At 39.3% G+C, this 25,161-nt stretch overlaps 1 long non-coding RNA gene across 1 annotated transcript; it reads right to left on the reverse strand.

Annotated features, from left to right (window-relative positions):
* Positions 1-638: 638 nt before the first annotated feature.
* On the reverse strand, positions 639-24,821 carry LOC121393681. Its single transcript, XR_005961249.1, has 3 exons — positions 24,709-24,821; positions 2,412-2,573; positions 639-961 (listed from the first exon to the last, which is right to left on the reverse strand). It is a non-coding gene; the product is annotated as an uncharacterized LOC121393681 (long non-coding RNA).
* Between the last annotated feature and the right edge of the window lie 340 nt (positions 24,822-25,161).

Below are 25,161 nucleotides of genomic sequence, written 5' to 3' on the forward strand. Positions count from 1 at the left end.
TTGAAGTTTTCACTTCTGTGACTGGTGCTGCCATGACTTTTAACTGTAACTCACAAGACCACTGTTTTCATTATGACAAACCCTCTCAGTAACCCTTAAAATGCTAACAACAGGGTAATATGAAACGCATTTCTGCGTTTCAAGAGAGATATGATAATATATTTTTTATATGACCACATTTATATGAGAACAACTATAACAAGAGTCCTTTATGTATCCATCCGTATGGGTGTGCTTCTCTACGTGCTGCAATCCCCGTGTTGGAATGCCAAGGTTACTAATACAAAAAGAGGTAGCCGGAGAGCACTTATTTCTTTAGTTTAAAAGATCATTTCTTTATTTTGCAGGCATTTACTGCACAACATGTTTCGGCTTCAGGCCTTCATCAGGTGCATGCACCTGATGAAGGCCTGAAGCCGAAACATGTTGTGCAGTAAATGCCTGCAAAATAAAGAAATGATCTTTTAAACTAAAGAAATAAGTGCTCTCCGGCTACCTCTTTTTGTATTTATATGAGAACAGCCTATTCCAATGACAGACAAATGGTTATGTGTCAGAGTGTAAGAATAATAAAGCCTAATAACAAATGCCCCTATCATTCTGAATCAGCAAAAACCAACTGCCCAAAACAGGAAAGGTATAGGGAGGGGTGATGTTCCCCCATTTATTAATTCTCTTATAAATGACACCCCATGATGAGAGTTCACTTTGTAAGCTACTGACAGAATTCAGAGCGTCAGCAGATACTAGATGTACAGAAGTATGTAAACTTCGCCAGATGAAATGTTGTTTTTTTTTTCTTTTTGCTGCCCGAGATACTCGAGATGCTTGTGCTGGTGGGGTCTCTGTGTTGCCAGAAGTGCCAGGTGGGGTAACAGTGCTGGTATTTGGTAGTTGGTCCGAAGAAGCAGTTTCTGTTACAATCTCTTTGTCCTGCACAATATCAAGATTGCTAGAAGTTCTAATGGAAAACACAAAAAAAACAACATTAAAACCAAGGAATTTTTCCATACTAATAATACATACCGTATATACCCGAGTATAAGCCGAGTTTTTCAGTATCCAAAATGTGCTGAAAAAGTCTACCTCGGCTTATACTCGGGTCAGCGGTATCCAACCCGAGTATCTGAGATTGCAGTCACTTTTAATCATTCCTATACCAACAGTACACTTGGAGAGAGACTACAATATCCCACAATGCCCTCTGTTGGTTATATGAAAGAATAACAGTGCGCCCTCTGTTGGTTATATGAAAGAATAACAGTGACTGCAATATCACACAGCGCCATCTGTTGGTTGTATGAAAGAATAACAGTGCGCCCTCTGTTGGTTATATTAAAGAATAACAGTGACTGCAATATCACACAGCACCCTCTGTTGGTTATATGAAAGAATAACAGTGCGCCCTCTGTTGGTTATATGAAAGAATAACAGTGACTGCAATATCACACAGCACCCTCTGTTGGTTATATGAAAGAATAACAGTGACTGCAATATCAAACAGCGCCATCTGTTGGTTATATGGAAGAATAACAGTGACTGCAATATCACACAGTGCCCTCTGTTGGTTATATGAAAGATTAACAGTGACTGCAATATCACACAGCACCCTCTGTTGGTTATATGAAAGAATAACAGTGACTGCAATATCACACAGCACCATCTGTTGGTTATATGGAAGAATAACAGTGACTGCAATATCACACAGTGCCCTCTGTTGGTTATATGAAAGATTAACAGTGACTGCAACATCACACTGCACCCTCTGTTGGTTATGTGAAAGAATAACAGTGACTGCAATATCACACAGCGCCCTCTGTTGGTTATACGAAAGATTAACAGTGATGGCAATATCACACAGCACCCTCTGCACATGGTAGTGGGACAGTGGGACAATGCACACAGTTATCCGTTTGGCAATTCTCTGTCACCATCAACTTTGCAAAGAAGTCCGGTTGATCGCTGGGGGGGTCGATTTGGCAGAATGTGCGCTGCTGGGAGACAGGGCTGTAGTTGTGTCTAGGCTTATACTAGAGTCAATAAGTTTTCCCAGTTTTCGTAGGTAAAATTAGGTACCTCGGCTTATACTCGGGTCGGCTTATACTCGAGTATATACGGTACATTTTTGTATACTCTTGCATTCCTCTGCATTGTTGTGTTGCATATATCTGCAATTATCTGTTGTACAGTGCTTTGCCCTCAAGGAGCGCTATACAAATAAAAATATACATACAATATTACATGGATATACCAGGGTAGGTAACATTCAAATGGATGTCACTGATCCCATCTGAAGATCAAATACTCAAAGGCTACAAAGTTATCACAATCTATTTATCATCTTTCTATGTTGGCCCATGTAGCATTGATCATACCCTCCCCCCAAAGAAAATGGATGATTATTTACTTACTGTCTCTTAGCAAAAGCAGGTTATAGAAATTTAATTGTTCAGCATAAATATACTTCTTTCTTTTTGATGGCGATGCACCACTTTGTGTCTCTGCCTTCTGGGTAGCCACTTCCCTACGAAAGCAATCTCTGATATGCTTCCATCGGCTTTGAATTTCTTTGACTGGGATGGAGAAAGAAAATGAATACTATTACAATGAATACTAAATTTAGATGAGTCATATAGTACTAAGCCATATAGTATGACAAAGTAATGTTTTAAAACAGCCATACTAGCCACCTACCTAGTAAAAAAAAAACCATCCACAGGCCGTATGCATACCCCCTACAATATATGTCCAACAATAGGGAATGCGTATTTTGTTTTAGGTATTTTTTTTTTTTTTTTTTAAAAAAAGTGGCAGCCATACCCACATATAAGATTGTAAAAGTAAAAATTGTGACAAAAAAAAGTTACCTTTCATATTTTTTTGAGCATCTGAAAGAGCTTCCCAGCCTTCAAACTGTTCAAGTGCCACTTCATCTCACAGTTGTTTCCTAGTGATCTTATTATGATATGCTGGTAACTCTGTCATATAGAGAGCAGGTCGATTTTCCAACAAATCAATAAGCCTATCTGTATCAACATGTTGCTTTACTAAAGGCATTTTTTTCTGAAATAGTTGGCGCAGGAGTAGTTTCGCAAGCATCCTTTCCCCAACACTACAGCCTGAGAAATGATGCAGCACGTAGTTGCATGCCCAAACAAATAATTTGAACTTCGTGCCCTCGTATTTACGTGCATGCGACTTGACGCCGTAGAATCCATGTTCTCGTACGCATGCGGTAGAATCTACATGTCGTTGTTCGTTTTGACGCTGCTATTTGTCGCTTCATCTGTTTGGCACAGACGATTTTGTATATCTGCTATGTCAATGCAATTTTTTCAATTGTCGCATTGCATCACCCAGAAAAGGGTCTCTGTGCGTTTTCAGGCGACTAGTGCTTTTGAATAGCTGTGTGCGGCAGATACCTGGCGATTCCCTATGCTTTCTATGCTGAGACATAATGAGCGACTAGTCGCCGCTACTCGCCATTGCAAGTCACGCGAATCTTCTCGTCTAGACTGGCCCTTACTGAGTTCCTCCCTGTGTCTTCTTTTAACTGCATAAAGAACTGCAAGGCTGAGGGACAGTTGTAAGGGGGAAACTATTTTCTGTTGAAATATCTGTAGATCATCTTCCATCATTTATGTATGTATGTGTACTCCCATTTTAATCTATAAAAGTTGTGAGAAGAGGAGTGTCTATGGCAAAGCCTTGGTGTTACACTTCGGTGTCACTTTGGATGCTTTCCCAGAGCAAAACTATTGTTTGTTAAACTCCATAAACCTCATTCTATTTGAAATAGCCTTATCTCTGAGTTTTGCTTTCCATATAACGAGGTCATAGCAATAAAATTAGCAACAATGGTCACCCTGGGTGAACTTTATCAAGGCATTAACGCCTTAGGGAATAAGAGCTTCTATATTGAGAAAGATTTGACGGGGAGACAAATTAATTCATTCTGGAAATGTTATAATTATTATTTTCTGAAAAGGTTAGGCTAGGTCACACAGAATTTATGTGTAAAGAAAAATGGTTTGATGCTAATAATATTATCGATCATTATTATGATTATTATTATTATCGATCAAAAAGATTACATAAAAATGTGACAAACTAAAGCTTTTTTAAACACAATTACTTCATTTCAGGGGCTCAAAAGCAATTGGACAAATTAAAAAACTGAAAATAAAATGTTAATTTCTAATACTTGGTTGAAAACCCTTTGCTGGCAATGACAGTTAGTTACTTAGATAGAGTTAGAGTCCCGGTTGAGCTGCTCGGGTAGTCAATAGCTGAGATTTGACACAAAAAATTAGAGCGCTCACCTGTTACTCCATCAACCTTTTCAGGTATCTGGTGCTAAACAGCATACAAGGCCCCCTGCGAAGAGCCAGTAATATTGCAACAAAGTCCAAAGTAGCTGTAGCACACGATTCAGTTTTGTCAATGCAAAAAGTGACTTTTATTGGCTCATTGCAAACTTCAAAAACATGGCAACGTTTCGAGCCGCACAGGGCCCTTTCTCAAGCCTAAAATTACATTCAAAGTGCTGTGTTAAATAGACAATTGAAGGGTGGTGGTGTGACAACCAAGTGGGAGGGACCAGGAAATTATCCAATTAACAATTTGTTAAACTGCATCCACATTTGTTAAACATTTGCAGATCCAATGTATTCCACTTTTATCTTTAAGGTATATAAAAATATTAAAAAAGCGTCCATCATACAGACACCTTGTGCAAATTCATGTATCTTCATAAAACATTAAAACATCAGTGAAAATAGATAGTGCAATTATCATTTTCTAGACAAAATCGGAGAATTTTTTAAACAAAATTTGAAAAAATGTAAAAATTTTTTGTTAATACAGCAATCTGAGACTCAAGGTTAGTACCTCTACCGCATCAAATACCCATTCTTTCAAAGTATTTCGGGGTATGTAGATCATGTGCTGGTACTGGTCTTCAGATTGTTCTCTGTTCAGTGGCCTTAAAAGAGAAAATATCTTTAGTAATCATAAATATAAATAAATTCAATAAGATACAATTATGTACAAAGAAGTCTGCGTACCTACTGGTAAATAAACATTGCTGGTGTATAGTCCTTATTTAGACCCCGTGGCCACACTGTGTCTAGTCTATGAATCCACTGCATCTCTAGTTTGTGTAAAGCCAGTAATCTATTACCTCCCCTTCTGGGTATTGGGACTGTGTCAATAACCTGATATTTTAATTGACTCACTGTGTGGCCAGATTTTTGAAAATGTGCGGGTACAGGTAGGGCAGTTTGTCCTGTACGAATCGTTGATTTGTGTTTAGATATACGATCTTTAATTTTCTGTGTTGTTTCCCCCACATACAATAGGCCGCAAGGGCACTTTAATAAATACACCACAAAGGACGATTCACACGTAAAGTAATGTTTGATATTGTATTGTTTGCCAGAGTGTGGATGATGGAATGTGCTCCCTTTTATTACTGAATTACACTGACAGCAGTGGAGGCAGGGAAAGGTGCCAAATTTAGGATTTTGTAGAAAAGGTCCCTTTTGGGGCTTCCGACTGCCCACATCAGCTTTAACCAGCCGATCCCTTAGATTTTTAGCCCTTTTATAGGCCAACATTGGTGGTAGGTTGAAACTTTGAACTTCTGGAAGACAAGACTGTAATATATGCCAATGTTTGTGAATGATCGTGCCAATCTGTCTGCTAGCTGTATTATAACGGCTAACAAATACAAGTCTCTTATTATCATCTCGTCTATCCTGTTTCTTGGTTAATAAAGCTTGTCTATTGTATTGTTGGACTTGATCTAAGCACTTAGTGAGTGTTTTTCGAGGGTACCCACGTTTGTCGTGACATCATGTCATTTAAAGAGTTATCACATTCCCCTGGATCACTCACTATCCTTTTAACTCGCGTAAATTGCGATATGGGAAGAGAATTTTTAAGAGAATTTGGATGGAAACTATCATAGTGTAATAGATTATTCTTATCAGTTACTTTTCTGTATAAACGAGTCTTGAGATGATTGGCATCTTTTGTTATTTTAACATCCAAAAAATTAATATATGTCAAATCATAATTAATTGTGAATTTGAGTCTCCTCTATATTGTTCAAAGATTGATAGAAGGTCATAAGACTCTCACTATCCCCATCCCATAGCAGTAGCAAATCATCGATATATCGAAATATATAGGATACAGTGGGATTTGAAAAGAGGATTATTGTAAATATTAGATTCTTCCACATGGGCCATAAATAAGTTAGCGTAAGCGGGGGCTACATTACTCCCCATGGCTGTCCCCCTCTGCTGTATATAAAAGTTGTCTTCAAAGAGGAAGTAATTTTGATGCAATACTATCTCCAACAAATCCAGAAAAAACTTTTTTTGTATACATGAATAGTCTGTTTTGTTCAAAAAGAAATTAACCGCTGCAGTCCCTGACTCATGGTTAATAGAGGTGTACAGACTAGATACATCTAAACTGACTAATAGAATGTTGTCATTAGGTAATGTGATTTGTTCCAATATATTCAAAAGGTGTGTAGTATCTTTCACATAAGATTTAGTATCTTGTACCAGGGGTTGTATTTTATCCAAAAAAATAGCCAATGGACATAAAACTGAATCTGTGCCTGCTACAATAGGGCGTCCTGGTGGATTTTTAGGGTCCTTGTGAATTTTTGGCAAAATGTAGAAGACAGGGGTAATAGGGTTATCTTTGATAAGAAATTGTTTAATTTCTTCATCTATTACATCTGTCTCCTTCGCGTCAAGGACTTTGTCCAGGATGCATTGCTGTATGGATGTTAATGGGTCAGAGTTAACTTTGTTATAAACATTAGTATCCGAAAGTTGTAACATAATTTCATCCATATATTGTTGCTTGTTCATTATCACCAGGGCGCCCCCTTTGTCAGCAGGTTTAAATATAAGCTTGTCATTGTTAACCAATTCCTGTAAACATTTGTTCTCTTGATAGGACAGATTGGGTTTACTGTTTAACATAGGTTTATCATCTCAAGACTTGTTTATACAGAAAAGTAACTGATAAGAATAATCTATTACACTATGATAGTTTCCATCCAAATTCTCTTAAAAATTCTCTTCCCATATCGCAATTTACGCGAGTTAAAAGGATAGTGAGTGATCCAGGGGAATGTGATAACTCTTTAAAATGACATGATGTCACGATTTGACAAACGAGGGTACCCTCGAAAAACACTCACTAAGTGCTTAGATCAAGTCCAACAATACAATAGACAAGCTTTATTAACCAAGAAACAGGATAGACGAGATGATAATAAGAGACTTGTATTTGTTAGCCGTTATAATACAGCTAGCAGACAGATTGGCACGATCATTCACAAACATTGGCATATATTACAGTCTTGTCTTCCAGAAGTTCAAAGTTTCAACCTACCACCAATGTTGGCCTATAAAAGGGCTAAAAATCTAAGGGATCGGCTGGTTAAAGCTGATGTGGGCAGTCGGAAGCCCCAAAAGGGACCTTTTCTACAAAATCCTAAATTTGGCACCTTTCCCTGCCTCCACTGCTGTCAGTGTAATTCAGTAATAAAAGGGAGCACATTCCATCATCCACACTCTGGCAAACAATACAATATCAAACATTACTTTACATGTGAATCGTCCTTTGTGGTGTATTTATTAAAGTGCCCTTGCGGCCTATTGTATGTGGGGGAAACAACACAGAAAATTAAAGATCGTATATCTAAACACAAATCAACGATTCGTACAGGACAAACTGCCCTACCTGTACCCGCACATTTTCAAAAATCTGGCCACACAGTGAGTCAATTAAAATATCAGGTTATTGACACAGTCCCAATACCCAGAAGGGGAGGTAATAGATTACTGGCTTTACACAAACTAGAGATGCAGTGGATTCATAGACTAGACACAGTGTGGCCACGGGGTCTAAATAAGGACTATACACCAGCAATGTTTATTTACCAGTAGGTACGCAGACTTCTTTGTACATAATTGTATCTTATTGAATTTATTTATATTTATGATTACTAAAGATATTTTCTCTTTTAAGGCCACTGAACAGAGAACAATCTGAAGACCAGTACCAGCACATGATCTACATACCCCGAAATACTTTGAAAGAATGGGTATTTGATGCGGTAGAGGTACTAACCTTGAGTCTCAGATTGCTGTATTTTTAACAAAAAATTTTTACATTTTTTCAAATTTTGTTTAAAAAATTCTCCGATTTTGTCTAGAAAATGATAATTGCACTATCTATTTTCACTGATGTTTTAATGTTTTATGAAGATACATGAATTTGCACAAGGTGTCTGTATGATGGACGCTTTTTTAATATTTTTATATACCTTAAAGATAAAAGTGGAATACATTGGATCTGCAAATGTTTAACAAATGTGGATGCAGTTTAACAAATTGTTAATTGGATAATTTCCTGGTCCCTCCCACTTGGTTGTCACACCACCCCCCTTCAATTGTCTATTTAACACAGCACTTTGAAAGTAATTTTAGGCTTGAGAAAGGGCCCTGTGCGGCTCGAAACGTTGCCATGTTTTTGAAGTTTGCAATGAGCCAATAAAAGTCACTTTTTGCATTGACAAAACTGAATTGTGTGCTACAGCTACTTTGGACTTTGTTGCAATAGCTGAGATTTGAACTTCCCCTCCAGCTCATCCAATCGCCATGCAGCTTTACCGGGACTTAAAATTATATGACCAATAAGGGAAGAAAATGCTATCACTGGAAGAAGATGCAGCCACCTGTGCTCCCCTCCTCCCTTCTGAAGTTGGCAGCTCACCGACAGCAGGTGGGCTACGCTAATGAAGTGCAACATGGCAGAAATTTTTTTAAAACTTCTGGGGGGCAATTTTTTTACATGGAAGTTTAAGGGGGGCCCTGGCCACCAATGTTTTTATAATGTGAGGGGGGCCATGGCCACCAATTTTTTTTACCGTGTGGGGTCCTAGCCACCAATATTTTTTAATGGGGGACACTGACCACAAATTTTCTTTATGGGAAGCCCTGACCACAAATGTTTTAGTATGGGAAGCCCTGACCACAAATGTTTTTTTATGGGGGGGCCCTGACCACCAATATTACTTTTCTGGGGGCCCTGACCACCAATGATTTTTTATTAAGATGTGGAGACCTTAGCCACTAATGTTTTTTTTTTACTGTGTGGTGGGGGGTGGACCTGAGGGGTGGACCTGTGGGTGGGGATGGGCACAGCCCAGGGGGCCCAGGAAATTTTGTCGCCCTGTGATTTCTGATGGCAGCCCTGGCTGTTACAGTTCAGTTACGTTTTCCGCATACATATTCTGAATGGGAAACACATTAATAATCTCCATGGTCCAGATTATCACTTGTTTGAGAGGTTAGGATGGGCGTAGGTTATTAACTGACCTCTCTCTGTTCATTATCTGGTGGGGTTACATTGTGGTGGTTAAGGTTGCCCTGCAAAATCCCCTGCATTCTGTGAACTCGCTGTGTATTTTTCCCAGATTTGCCATACTTTTATGTATTGTTGAGACATGTTAGTTATTCTTGCTGTCATTTCTTCAAAACTTGTATTACTTTCGACCCTAGATATAACCTCTTTTATGGTGGGAGTCATTGAGTATTTCCACTTAGAGGTTAATGCTATGCGAGCTGCTGTTGTAATTTGGTTGGCTATCTTCTGACCAGGTTTTGTAAGATTGGGGATTGGAAGAGCTAATAAAAAGTGAGGCATTTCAATATTTAATGTAGTTTTCATAACCCTATATATTAGATTAGATACCTCCTTCCAGAATTCTGTTATTTTGGGGCAGGTCCTTAAAATGTGGCTTAGTGAACCTTTGATTGTGCACCCCCTCCAGCAATTTGGGTTTGCCTGTAGGAATATTTTAACTAGTCTATCTGGGGTTAGGTACCATTTTATCATTACTTTATAAAGGTTTCCTTTCTGCTGGATGCATATTACCATTTTGCGTGTATTTTCCCATATGGTACTACATTGTGGTAAAGACCATTCCTGTCCCATAATTGTTTCCCAGTATGTTATATATGTGTGTTTCTTAAATGGGTCTTCCGATATTATATTATATTATTCATTAATAATATAAATGGGAGATCAGACCCTTATAGGGATACGGGCTTAAAATGTTTTCAAAGGGAGTGAGAGCCCAGTTGGTTGTTTTGCTCATTGCCACCTCTATAAAATGATTAATTTGAGTTTTTCATAGGTATATAGGTTATGGTTTAGGGGGTCTAAAACAATCTATGAATCTAATCAGATTGTGGTTGGCCCAATTTGTGGAGAAAGATTTTTGTTGTCCAGGGGTGAAGGCGTGGTTGGCCATGAGTATTGTCAATGGCGAGAGATGGGTGCTGATTTTGACACATTGGGTCCAAATAGACATTGTAAAGCATATTGATTTAGGAGGTAAGTTTGATAGTTGGACCTTAGGCTTATCAGTTAATATAAGGTTGCTAATGTGGTAAGGTTGAGTCCATTGTGCTTCAAGTTGTAGCCATGCTAAGGTTTTTCTTAAATGGGACGCCTCATAATATTTGCCAATGTCTGGAACTGCAAGGCCTCCCTGATTCCTATTAGCAGTCAAAACCGACCTCGGAATTCTGCTTTTAGTGGTGTTTCATATGTAGCAAATTGTTTTCTTTTGTATATAATGTAACATAGTGGTGGGAACCCTCATGTGCAAGGTTTCGAAAAAGTATAACAATTTAGGTAATATATCAATTTTTACAGCTGCTATTCGTTCCAGCCTACAAATATTATGTTTTTTCCGTTCTTTCATATCTGTTTTAAGTTGTTTCACCAGTGGGGATATTATTTGCTTTGTAGAGTCTTTGGTAAGTAGACATCAAATTTATATCTAAGTACTTAATTTGTGTAGATTGTACCCAAATGTGGACATTAGTGCCGCTTTGGAACGTTCTTCCACATTCAGTGCAAGCGCTTCCAATTTTGACCAGTTTATTTTGTAACCTGATAGGTGGCCATAGGTCTGTAGAACACTATGCAATATTGGTAATGATACATGTGGATTGCTAACAGTCATCATAACATCATCTGCATAGAGTGAGATCTCATAGTTCTCTTTGCCGACTGGAATACCTGTTATGTCAGGGTGGTTCCCTATTTTGGCTGCTAAAGGATCTATGCTTAATGCATACAATAGTGGGGACAGAGGGCATCCCTGTCTAGTACCATTCTTAATATTTATAGGGTTCCCTGTGTTCTCATTCATTTTCAGGTGTGCCTTTGGATTTGAATAGCGCAAGCGTATAGCTTGTAGGAAGGGTCCTTTAAACCCATATTGTTGAAGAAGTTGGAACATGTACCCCCAATCTAGTCTGTCAAGGGTCTAGTCCTAGGATTACCGAGGGGATGGCTTGTGTCTGAATTGTGTCTATTAGATCTATTTTTCTGCAAGTGTTATCACCTGCTTGTCAGCCAAAAACAAAGCCCACTTGGTCTGCGTCAATAAGACGGGGTAAAATAGATGTTAATCTGTTTGCCAGGAGTTTGGTAAAAATGTTCAGATCATGGTTGAGTAATGTTATGGGCCTATAGTTGCTACATTGTGTAGGGTCTTTTCCTGGTTTAGGTAAGACGGTTATATAAGAAGAAAGCATATATTGTGGGATTGTTTCTTTACCTTGAAAGAAGTCATTGAAAATGTCTGCTAGTATTGGGGAAAAGTATTCTTTGTAGGTCTTGCAATATGAAATAGGGAATCCATCGGGTCCTGGGGATTTATGAAGGGGAAGATTTTTTTATTGTATAGAAGACCTCTGTGGTGACTTCTTTGTTGAGTTCTTCTGTTTCCTCTATGGATGTGGGCAGTTTACAGCTTTTTAAAAATTGATTTAGTTGTGAGAGGTCCCCCTCTTGTGAAGCCAAATTAGATGGGGGTAGGTTGTACAGTGAAGTGTAGTATGAGTGGATGGTGTCAGTAATCTGTGATGGGTTATGTGTAGCCTGGCCATTTGGCATGTTTATAGTTAAAATTTGAGATTGTTTTGTTCGGTTTTGAAGTTGGTTAGCTTATAGGATATGAGCTTTATTTCCCATGGGGCTACCATCTGGTAGTATTTTCTTTTGGACCAAATTATAGTTTTTTTGGCATTTTGGATAGCCATTTGCTTCAATGAGGCTTGTGTGTCCTGGATTGCCTGATGTGTGTGGGGGTAGGATGTTGCTGGTTCAAAGTTTCTAAGATACTCAGTTTGTTTTCTATGGGATAGATTTCTTGTTGTTTACGTTTTTTATTGGCTGTGAAGAGTTGCTTTGTGTGCTTCCCAAGTTAAAGCCTTAGATTGAATGGACCCTTTATTGAGCTCAAAATATTCTTTGATGATGTTAACAATTGTTGTCTGGGTATCTAAGTTGTGTAAGATAGTTTCATTCATTCTCCAGCGTGACCGTTTCTGTATTGTCAGGGGTAAATCTGAGTTATGGGGGCATGATCCGACCATGATATTGCCTTAATGAAAGTATCTATTGGCTATTTTAAACAATTTTGGGATATGAAGAAATAGTCTAATCTCATGAAAATGGAATGGGGTAATGAGTAAAATGCGTAACGCTGTTCCCTAGCGTGGTTTAACCGTCAGGAATCAAATAGTGTATGTGATCTAATTAAGGCTCTAAATTGTTTAGCTTTTTGCGTTATTGAAGAGCTTTGGTTTGAGAGTGTTTCCCTATCTAATTTTTCAGAGAAAACTAGGTTGAAGTCTCCTCCTGTTATTGTGATGGCAGAGGGGTGATTAGAAGTCAAAGATAGTGCTTTGTGTAGCATATGAATTTGTCTGGGATTTGGAGCATATACTGTATATTCATTAACCCTTTAAGTGCCAGCAGAATTTCACATTTTGGTTACGCGAAATGCCAGCCGTTTTTAAGCATTTTGTATTAACAAGGTTTTATTGTAGGAAAACCTCCACGAAACTAGGGAAATTATATATATTTTTTTTCGTTACAAATTGGGCTTCGACATGCAAGTGGAATTTTGTGACTTTTCAGGAGATTTAATGTGTATTTTGGGTGAAATATGTAAAAAAAATTTGTTAAAAAATTGTGTATATCTTGAGTTTTTTTTCCACAGAAAAGTTAATTTTACATGAATTTTTTTTGTGTTTCTAAAAGCCCAGATCCTGCCAAGTCCAACGATATCAAATATGTATCAGTAACCCACTTTCTTTGTCCAGGAGTAACCCCCAAACTAAAACAGCAGTTTCTATAATTTTACACCAGAACAAAGTAGATAAGCACACGTGACAGTTGATGCTGCATAACTTATATGTAAATCTAACTTATCCCTTCATGTTTGGTATTTTTAGAAACTACAGACCTTCAGGTTTCTAGGGGTGCTGTAGTTTTCACTCAAAATTCAAACACATTTTTCCAGTGCATCATGATATTTAGAGCTTTTTTGTTGCATTTTTAGTTTTTTTATAAAATGCAAACTAAGACGCAGGACCAAATGTAAATCCAACAAAATAAAACTGTTCTAAATGCTATAACTACAGACAATTTAAAAGACAAACTTCTCTTGAATAAAACGATACCCCATATGTATGGATACACATAGAGACGCAGCCCCCAAACACCCCAAAAAAGGAGTAACGCATAAGGGCAATTGCAGTTGAAAATCTGGGGGCTGCTCTCTATGTGTACTACTTGCAGTTCTTCAGTCTAAACACCCCCAAACTGTGAAATAACCCCCACAAACCACATATTTCTGATAAGTACACTTCTTCAGCTATTCAAAGATGCCATTCTTGCTTTTCTACATGGAGGATTGTGTCCGCAGTCGTTCGTAGAAGTCAGCGGTTTGATCTGAAATAAAGGAAAAAAAGAGTTACAAAGTTCGATGTCTCCCTAAGTTTCCATGGCAACTAAAAAAAACCTGCTCAATGACAATCTGCAAGTTCCCCTGAATAGAACAATACTCCATATGTATGGATACACATAGAGACGCAGCCACCGAACACCTCAAAACAGGCACAATGCATAATATCGGGGCTGCGAATTTATGTGCAATTCTCAACTCTTTTCATTCTAAACTGACCCTTACCTGTGAAATAACCCCCACAAGCCATCTATTTCCTAAAAGAACACTTCTTCAGCTTTTCAAAGATGCCATTCTTTCTTTTCTACACAGAGAATTGTGGCCGCAGTTCTTTGTAGAAGACAGCGATTTGGTCTGAAATAAAGGAAAAAAGAGTTCCAAAATTAGATTTCTCCCTAAGTTTCCATGACAACTAACAAAAATCTGCAGGTTCCCCTGAATAGAACAATACAACATATGTATGGATACACATAGAGACGCAGCCCCCAAACACCCTATAACAGGAGCAATGCATAAGGGTAATTGCAGTTGAAAATCTGGGGGCTGTGCTCTATGTGTACTACTTGTAGTTTTTCAGTCTAAATACCCCCCAAGCTGTGAAATAACCCCTACAAACCATATATGTCCGAAAAGTACACTTCTTCAGCTATTCAAGATGCCATTCTCGCTTTTTTACATGGAGAATTGTGGCCGCAGTCGTTCTTAGAAGTCAGCGATTTGGTCTGAAATAAAGGAAAAAAGAGTTTCAAAGTTAGATTTCTCCCTAAGTTTCCATGGCAACTAAAAAAAACCTGCTCAATGACAATCTGCAAGTTCCCCTGAATAGAACGATACTCCATATGTATGGATACACATAGAGACGCAGCCACCGAACACCTCAAAACAGGCACAATACATAATATTGGGGCTGCGAATTTATGTGCAGTTCTCAACTTTTTTCATTCTAAACTGCCCCTTACCTGTGAAATAACCCCCACAAGCCATCTATTTCCTAAAAGTACACTTCTTCAGCTTTTCAAAGATGCCATTCTTTCTTTTCTACACAGAGAATTGTGGCCGCAGTTCTTTGTAGAAGACAGCTATTTGAAATAAAGGAAAAAAGAGTTCCAAAATTAGATTTCTCCCTAAGTTTCCATGACAACTAACAAAAACCTGCTCAATAATAATCTGCAAGTTCCCCTGAATAAAACGATACCCCATATGTATGGATACACATAGAGACACAGCCACCAAACACCCCAACACAGGCACAATGCATAATATTGGGGTTGTGAATTTATGTGCATGCATCCATATTTTATCCTAAACTGTCCCTTACCGATAAAATAACCCCCACAAACTATAGATTTCTTGAAAATAAACACCTTCAACTATTCAGAGATGCCATTCATGCCTCACTACAAGGATTATTGTGGCCACAATCCTTTGTAGAACTCAGTGCTTTGATCTGAAATAAAGGAAAAGACAATTTACAAAGTTAGATTTATACCCAATAATTTTGGGACTACTCTTATGGATCTGCATCTGGGCCCCACTTCCCCAAAAATATATTTCACTCACCCTTTTCAATTTAGTGGAGCGTCTGAGTTTCATCTTTCCTGTTGTGTAACGATACCAATTTATTTGCTTCTTCCTACACTTTCACCAATGACAAAATCTGTACCACATTTGCAAATATATTTACCAACAGAATCCATAGTACATTTGACCCATAAATTATGCAAGTGTCCTAAGAAGTGCACACCTGAAGTTTGTAAAAAAGCTGGTGCCCTACTGGTGGCAGACATGGCACGTGATCAAAGTACTATTCCTATTCAGAGAGCCACTGCAACTTGTCTAACCTAAATACTGCATAAATATTCAATGTGCGCTACAAGTACAAAAAAAATGGATTGTTCCAACCACAACTTTTCAGGAAAAAAATTCTGAATGCCTACACTATAAACAATTCTAAATGGAAGACCATAGTGTTCCGCCACCCTGTGCTCAAAAACCTTTACTATACAAGAAAACTGAAGACATGCTACCCACAAATCCAGAGATGCCTAAATCTACAAAAACAAATGCAAATGTTTCCCAGAAATACAGACAAAACTAGATAAATGCGCTGATAGAGGAGCTTTTGAGGTGCCAGTGAAGAAAAAAAAAAAGACTTGTGGCATCAGCATTAGAGATGCACATCATCCCATGTATTCATCACGCGCCAAAAGTTCTATCGTGCGCCCTCTCGACCAACCAGCACCTCAGTTTGCTATAGCACCAGCGCAATACAAATGCTATCCATAAAACTACAACTGGCCTCACAACACAAAAGCTGAATGCATAGACTAAGAACAAACCTACATACAATTGTTTTTACTGCTACACTGCACAACAAAATTGCTTACCCTGTGCCAAATTCTACACCATAAATCAAAGATCACTACTATACAGAAAAAAAACGACCAACCTTTGCCTCGTCAAACTTTTTTATTACCAATATCTATAACCTAGTTATAAGCCAAGTAGGTACCTGCCAAAATGTTAAATCTCAATGGGGGGCTTGAATCTGAAAAACCACTGCACAAAACAAAAGAAAGGCACATCATTTTGCCAACACATATAACCAGTTATTGCTCATGCATAAAAACCTAGAGCGTGAAATGTTAGATCTCAATGGGGGGCTTGAATCCGACAAACCACTGCACAAAACACAAAAAAGCGCATCATGCTGCCAGCACACCTAACCAGTTATTGTTAGCGTGCGCATAAAAACCTAGAGCGTAAAATTTTAGATCTCAATATGGGACTTGAACCTTAAAATAAAGAACAAAAAAGGACCGCTACTGCTCACCGCTCTTGCCTATATCCAGGTGCTCAGTCAAACAGTGTCCCCACTGTGGACGCTACAAAACTCGACAGACAGACGGCACTTCTGGAATAGGTTTATTGGGGTTGCTGCTTTAAAAACCTAACACGTTTCGGGAGTAGATCCCTTAGTCATAGGACCTATGACTAAGGGATCTACTCCCGAAACGCGTTAGGTTTTTACAGCAGCAACCCCAATAAACCTATTCCAGAAGTGCCGTCTGCCTGTCGAGTCTTGAACCTGAAAAACCACTGCACAAAATACAAAAGAAAAAGCACATCGTTTTGCCAGCACACCTAACCAGTTATTGCTAACGTGTGCATAGACACGTAGCGTGTGAAATGTTATATCTCAAAAGGGGCTTGAACCTGAAAAACCACTGCACAATCACAACTTCAAAAAAACATGAAATAAAAAGCATCACTTTGCCAGCACACCTACTGCTAGCATGTGCATAAAAACAGAGCATGCCAAGTTTACTACACAGATTTACTAAATCCTTTTACTACCAACAAACCCAGAGAACCCTAACCTACCAACACAACTCAAGTCCTCTCGTAGTGTACCACAGTGTGGTACACCTCAAAACAGGGTTGGAAACACAAAGCAGGCTTGCTAGGACACTTGGGACAAAAATATCACACATCTTTTTGAACACCTCTGGAACGGCAAACCTTACAAGTTTTCTGGGCATATCTTTTATTAGGAGTTGGTGGAATTTGTGCAATGAAATGCTTACCCACCATTCGGGCAACATTGTCATTGCCAGGCATATCTGGAACCTCCTGTACATCACCAAACAAAAGGGCAGGGAGCAGTTGCAGCAGATAATTGTATAAAGACAATTTTGGGCCTGGTACTGCCGTCTTGTAAACGACATAGGAATTATAAAGGGCCATTTGAATCATGTAAATTGCTCCTTTTTTGTACCAGGCCCTGGTTTTTCTGATGGCGTCATAGTAAGTTTGAATTTGGTCTGTTTTATCAACGCCACCCATATGCTTACTATATTCTTTACAACAGAGTGGCTTTGATTTTGCGGGCCTGCCACGTCTGTGTTGGACAACTACACTCTCATTGTGGATTGTAGTAAGCATACAAACATTTTTTGTGTCTGCAAATTTTAGTGCCAGGAGCTCATCACTTCTAAGAGCATATACTTCTCCACGTTTTAATTTCTTTTGCACCAGTTCCTTAGGCAGTCCTTTGCGGTTTTGCCTAACGATGCCACAGGCTGGGGTGTCCAACCAGTAAAGGGTTCTAAATAAGGGGATGCTAGTGTTAAAGTTATCCACGTATAAGTGGTAACCTCGGCCCAACAGTGGAGATATGAGCTCCCAGACAATTTTACCACTGGCAGTCAAATCAAGGGGACAACCGGGGGGGGGGGGTCCAAATTAGTGTCCTTTCCCTCACAGAACATAAAAGAATTAGTATAGCCCGTGCTGCTTTCGCAGAGTTTGTAAAATTTCATCCCATAGCGAGAACGCTTACTAGGGATGTATTGTCAAAATCTTAGGTGCCCTTTGAAGAGCAAAAGGGACTTGTCCACACATATATTTTGGGAGGGGGTGTAGACCTCTGCGAAGCGCTGAGACAGGCTATCTAAAAGGGGCCTCAATTTGTAAAGCCTGTCGTGACCGGGCTCATTAGGGGGAACAGCCGCTGCATTGTTGCTAAAATCAAGAAACCGCAGTAAAATTTGGCAGCGGTTTCTTGGCATAACGGCTGAAAAAAGAGGGATGGAAAGGACTGTAGTGGTATCCCAGTATGAAGCTAAGGTATTGCGTTCTACGAGTCCCATTGCCAATGTGAGCGCCAGGAATCTTTTGATTTCATTTACAGTAGTGGGATACCACGCCTGGGCTCTTGAATACCCTGGTAAAGGGTGGCTGGCAAGATACTGCTCAGCATATAAATTTGTGTAATGGACCATGTCCTGTAGGATGGCCTCTGTGATAAAAAGATTGAAGAAATCTATGATTTGAAAGTTAGTGGTGTCCACCTTGACGCCCGCGACTGCAGTGAATGGGGGAATTTCGGGGGCATAATTACAAGGAGGCCCCCACATAGGCGCTCCAACTGCTGCATCATCACTACCCTCACCCTCTTCTACCTCCATGGGTGCATCTGGCACACTGCCACCAGCCTCTTCCTCTGCTTCTTCAGCAGTAAGCGTGCCGCCACTACTAGCCTCTGCGCTAATAGTGCTGCTATCACCAATCTCTGATTCCTCACTAGAGTCATCAGATGGGACATACTCAGAATCAGAATTGCTAAATTCCTCTGAGCTGGAGTCCTCGCAATACCTAGCCGCTTCCTCAGCGGTATAAAACCGTTTGGCCATTGTGCCAGAAATCTACAGACAACTACAAAGCTAAGAATCAATAGGCAAGTCAAAAAAAAAAAAAAATACAATCAACCAGAAGAAAAAAAAAAAAAAAGCAAGCCAGCAAGATGATTGAGACCCCTGCTAATATAAACAACCAGAAGAAAAAAAAAAGCAAGGCTGCAAGATATGACCAACAGTTAACCCCTGCTAACAGAAACAACCAGAAGAGAAAAAAAAGCAAGGCAGCAAGATATGACCAACAGTAAACCCCTGTTAATATAAACAACCAGAAGAGGAAAAAAAAAGCAAGGCTGCAAGATATGACCAACAGTTAACCCCTGCTAACAGAAACAACCAGAAGAAAAAAAAAAAAGCAAGGCAGCAAGATATGACCAACGGTTAACCCCTGCTAATATAAACAACCAGAAGAAAAAAAAAAAGCAAGCAAGGCTGCAAGATATGACCAACAATTAACCCCTGCTAATACAAACAAGCAGAAGGAAAAAACCTTGAGCTTGAACAAATGAACCCTTATGGAATGCTATGGAATAAAGATATGGCACAGTTTACAATCAACGTAATCCCTGACTTTCTGGAACAATCACCTATATCAGAAAACAGAATAAGACCACTAAATGGTGTCACAGCGAAGGGAACTTTCTTTAAGGGGCAATAAAGTGTGCAATAAACAGTGCAAAGAAAACTCCTGAAAAAATCACTAAAATGCAACACTACTCAAAGCAATAAAAGAACAACGAATACACTAAAATCAGCGGTCAAGGGTCCTAGATTCACTAGTTTCCTACAAAGGGAACTTTTTCGGGGGAACTAAGCAAGCAGTAAAAACAGCTAAAGCAATAAAAAAAACTGTTATTGGAGTGAAATTGGTGGTCAGAACTATAGATCCACCAGTGTCACTGCAAATGGAAAGTTTTTTGGAGAACTAAACTAGCAGCAAAGAACAATGCAAAGGGTAAACATAATAAAACCACCAAAAGCAATACAATGAACAGTTATTTGGGTAGGGGAAAACTTTTCTAGGAAACTAAACCAGCAGTAAAGAAAAATATAAAGAATAAACGTAATAAAATCACTAAAAGCAATAAAATGAAGTTATTGGAGTGAAATCGGTGGTCAGAAATCTAGATCCACCAGCGTCACTGCAAACAGAACTTTATTATGGATGAGAAGAACAAAACAAGTAATAGTGCAATAAAAGTGCAATAAAATCACAAACCAATGACGAAAATGGCCAAAAAACAGTAAAACGCAATCAAATCAGAGCAGAAATAAAATTTGAGCAACAAATAAAGACAAATGACTAAAGAAAGCAAAGTAAAAAAATAAGTAGAGATAAGTAAGAAAGTAAGTGTGTATGTGTGAGTGTGTGTGAGTGTGTGAGTGTTGGCAAAGTTGCCCGTAAGTGTGCTAAGGCCAAAGACAGAAGAAAAAAAAAAAAATTTTTTTTAGAGAGAAATATGTAAAATAAACGGTGTAGAGAGGCGCAGTTCAGCTCACAATGTTGAATCCAGGCGACCAATCCAGCGATCAAAGCTCAGACCGGCAGCAGGGGGAACTCCAGCAACCACAAGTGCGCAGCAGAAGGGAATGTGTGTCGTTTGGGGGGAGTAATTTATAGGGGGAGCAGTGGAGACGTCATCAGTGTGCTCCTCGTGGTCTCCACTGCTCCCATTGGCTGCCTGGGAAGATCGAGGAAGGGATCCGGTAAGTGGACAGCCTCTGATCATTGCCTAAGGGGATCTGCGCCTGTTAGAAGCGATGCGCTGGTTTTTGATGCGCATCGCTTCCTGGCCTGGGGGAAATGCTGCAATGCATTTCAAGTTACTTTGCCACAGAACGTAGATTCTACGTTCTGTGGCACTTAAAGGGTTAAAGTAATTGGAGTACCAACAAAGGAGCCGTGTAGTAGGAGATAGAAAAAAGAAGAGAAAAAAGAACCTTGTTTTGTGACTGCGGATTGCCTTCAAAGGTTAAAGCTAACCCTCACTTCTATAGACCGTGTATCAATTCTTTGAGCGACCAACTTGTTTAATCACCAATCAGTTAATACATATATGTAAATTCCCCAAACTTATGCCATAAATATAAAGTGCGAGTGCTTAAATAAATACAACCAATCAGGTATTGATTGTTACTACACCGGCTCTGTGTGTATTTTACCAAAAACGTTGGTACCAATTAGATTAGCAAATTCATAGTATTATATTAGTTAAAAAAAGGAATTGTAATTAATTGATATAAGTTATAAAGTGCCTGTGATGTATTAATTAATAAAGGACCTCTTAATTCATATTTATCGTGATAATTGAGGTAATAGATACGAAAAGTGACCAGTGATAATAATAAAAAAAATTGATTGAGTAAGTTTAAATTAGTACTTCTCAGTTGCAGATTAACCTAACTGCTCCTTGAGGATAAGTGAGGAATTGTGAAAATAGATAGTTGGTGGAGTTGCTCCCAAGATTTCTAGTTAATTTTTTTAAGTCCCTAGGAGCACCACAAAGTGGGAGAAGGCAGAAACTGAAGGGCTGCGGTCTCGTTTGTTAATCTTTTCTGTCTAAGAAGAGAGGCTATTTAACCCTAAAAAACCGCAGACCATTCAGTTCATGGAGAGAAAACAGGTTTAAGGTAAAGTTACAGGAAAGATGCCTGTTTGTTTAAAAAGTGCAATTTCTGTTCACCGAAGTGAAGTAATTATTAAAAGAAAATCAAGAGTCAAGTCTTGCCTTTACGCGCGTTTCGCCACAGCTTTCTCAAAAGGCAAGTATGAGAAACCAAATCGACATGATTCTGCAGGTTAATCAGAGCAGAGCTTAGAGACTAGGAATCTGAGATATTGTCTGATTTCTTTAGGGGGTATACTGTCAGGGATCCCTCTAATTCTGAGATTCTGTTGTCAGTTTCTATTTTCCAGGTCCTCACAGTATGCTTTCATTTTGGTCAGATCCTCTTGTAGGGTAAGCTGATCTTCATAATCTTATAATGAGGTTGTCAGATATCGTTTCCAGCTTATCTACCCTCTGCACCAATGAGTGTATATCTGCCTTAATTTCTTGCACTGCTGCTTTAACTGTGCCCACTTTTGCTGAGGGCAGTGAGTTGTGTAGTGCAGCTAGTTGCTGTGTAAGGAAATGCGCTCAGGAGTTTGTGGTCGTGATGGTGAGCTTGCTTTCGAGGCCTGATCCTGTTCATGTTCACCGTCACTATCTTGAGTTTTTCTCCGTGTGTTGCAGGCAGGGCCGGACCAAGGTGTTTTGGCACCCTAGGCAAGGGCTTCAATCAGCACCACCCCACCCGGTCCTGCATTACCATTTTCCACCTTACCATTCATATTGCCCCCTGTACCTGTGCCAGGAGCCATCATGTTGTCCCATGTACCTGTGCCAGCACCTGTCATATTGCCCCATTTGTATCTTGTACCTGTGCCAATCCCTCAGATTGCCCCCAATCTGTACCTGTGCCAGCAGCCCTAATTTGTACCTGTGCCAGCAGGAGCCAAAAATCCATCATATTGCCCCCAATATGTATCTGTGCCAGCAGCAGGCAAAAATCCATCATATTGCCCCTAATCATCTGTTTACCTGTGCCAGCAGGAGTCAAGATATTGCCCGCAAATATGTACCTGTGCCAGCAACTGCCAAGAGGGAGATGGGGAGTGCTTCTGCCTGCAGTACGAATCATGGGCAAGAGGGGGTTGGACCAGGTGGTTATAAAATTGAAATACTAAAAAAAATTCCCCTTAAAAGTGCACCCCCCCATGAATGTATCCTAGGTGGGGGCCTACTCTGCCTACCCCTGGTTCCGGCCATGGTTGCAGGTTGAGGTTTTATGAAGGTATGGAGAAATTTTACCTAGTGTTTCCCAGTTTCCTCATCGGTGCACATCCGTGTAAGACTATCCCCTTGGGAATTTGAAGCATATTGAAGCTTATTAAGGCGGAGCTTGTAGCAGTGAGGTGTGGAGCTCGGGACCAGTGCATCTTCATCGAATTGTGCCGCGCATGCGCCCCCTGTGAGGTTGTGTCTTTATTGCTTTATTGCCTTTATGCCCAATTGGTCAACAGTCTCCCCAGGCTGCTCTATAATGCAGGCCTCTTGTTCCCTTCCAGCCTAGTTGTGGTGGAGTGTGAGGCTGCGGGAGGCAGATGGCTGTAGGTGTATGCAGTAAGGGAGCGGGGCATCTGGGAGCTGTGAGGCACTCAGCCCTTGGTGGATCTTTTGGGGGTCTTGCCAGTGGTCCAGAGTGTTTGCTTCATTTTAATGCACTGCCAGGCCTTTACTGCAGTGGCTTTCAATTGCTATTTGTTTGTGGGCCTTTCTGTCAGAAGTTTAGTTTTCAACAAGTAAATGCATGCTCAATTGGGTTCAGATCAGGTGAATGACTTGGACATTCAAGAATATTCCACTTCTTTGCTTTAATAAACTCCTGGGTTACTTTGGCTGTATGTTTTGGGTCATTTTCCATCTGTATTATGAAACTTCTCTCAATCATCTGACTGCATTTAACTGGATTTGAGCAGACAGTATGTCTCTGAACACCTCAGAATTCATTCGGCTGCTTCTGTCCCATGTCACATCATCAATAAACACTAGTGTCCCAGTGCCACTGGCAGCCATGCACGCCCAAGCCATCACAGTGCCCCTGCCATGTTTTATAGAGATGCGGTATGCTTTGGATCATGAGCTGTCTTCTCCATAATTTCTTGCCATCATTCCGGTAGAAGTTCATCTTGGTTTTATCTGTCCAAAGAATGTTTTTCCAAAACCGTGCTGGCTTTTTTAGTTGTATTTTTTTTTGGTTTTTTTATAGTCCAATCCAATCTAGCCTTTCTATTCTTGATGCTTAGGAGTGTCTTGCACCTTGCAGTGCACCCTCTGTATTTACTTTCATGCAGTCTTCTCTTTATGGTAGACTTCCCTTATTTGGCTGCAATCTTTTTGTTCAGCCCACTGAATTAGTATCTGAGTTGTTTCATTTAAAATTCATTGTGGTAATGTACAGAACCACAAATAGAAAAAAGTTGTCTCTGTCCAAAGATTTATGGACATAACTGTGTATATATATATATATATATATATATATATATATATATATATATATATATATATATATATATATATATATATATATATATATAAAGCTGGAAATGGAGATCGCACTTACAGGTCTTAGAAGTGTTTAAATGTCTTTATTCAGTGGACAAACGCTGACGTTTCGGCTGACACGACAGCCTTTCTCAAAGTGCAAAAATGGTTCACACAAACGAAATAAATACCAAGTGTGGCGGGAAAAACAAAAGGAGCAACCGAAAGCAGGAGAAGTGACGTGTAGCAGACCTCATCAGTGACAGCATAACAAATAATAAAGTGAAAAAAAGGGTTGATAACGAAAATAATATCAAGAATTATTAAAAGATATAAGTCGAATACAATATTAAAAAGAAATCTTTTGAGAATAATCCGTTAACCCGTAGAAATAAAGAATATTGCTTATATTGAATCAAGAACCAAAAACCCGGTCATAGCCCTTCACATAGAACAAAGTATCCATTTCATAGTTTAGTTAGTCACACTACAAACAATAACAATGTATCGAAACATGAAGGTAACATTAGTATAGATCGTAATGAAGAGGAACTACCTTGCGTATTGTATTGAAGCTGAAGCCGATGCGTCTCATACTAACAGGATCACAGGACACTAGCAGGAGAAAGGAGGAGAAGCGGGGGGGGGGGGGTAGAGTGACAGTGATTGAGAGAATCCGTAGAGGAAGTAAATTAAACAATGTCGGAGCGACGATCCGTGCGTCTCATGGGAGACAAGATAAGGATCAGAAGCTGAGATCGTTAGCATAGAGAGGAGTAGGAATGCAGCGGGTAAAAGGAGATAGATCAGACAGGGCAGAAGTGTGGGAGAATTGGAGCAAGTGAAAAGAAAAATAAAGAATAAAAAATAATAAATAAAAACTGTAGAAATAAATTGATATAAATAAATCTAAGCAAAACTTGGAAGTCAAAAAAATATACGATTTCATAGATAACCACAAGATAGATACAAAGCTCATTCGATGCATGTTACAGTACACAGACACTGG

This window comes from Xenopus laevis, chromosome 5L, assembly GCF_017654675.1.
Source record: "Xenopus laevis strain J_2021 chromosome 5L, Xenopus_laevis_v10.1, whole genome shotgun sequence".
Classification (NCBI taxonomy): domain Eukaryota; kingdom Metazoa; phylum Chordata; class Amphibia; order Anura; family Pipidae; genus Xenopus; species Xenopus laevis.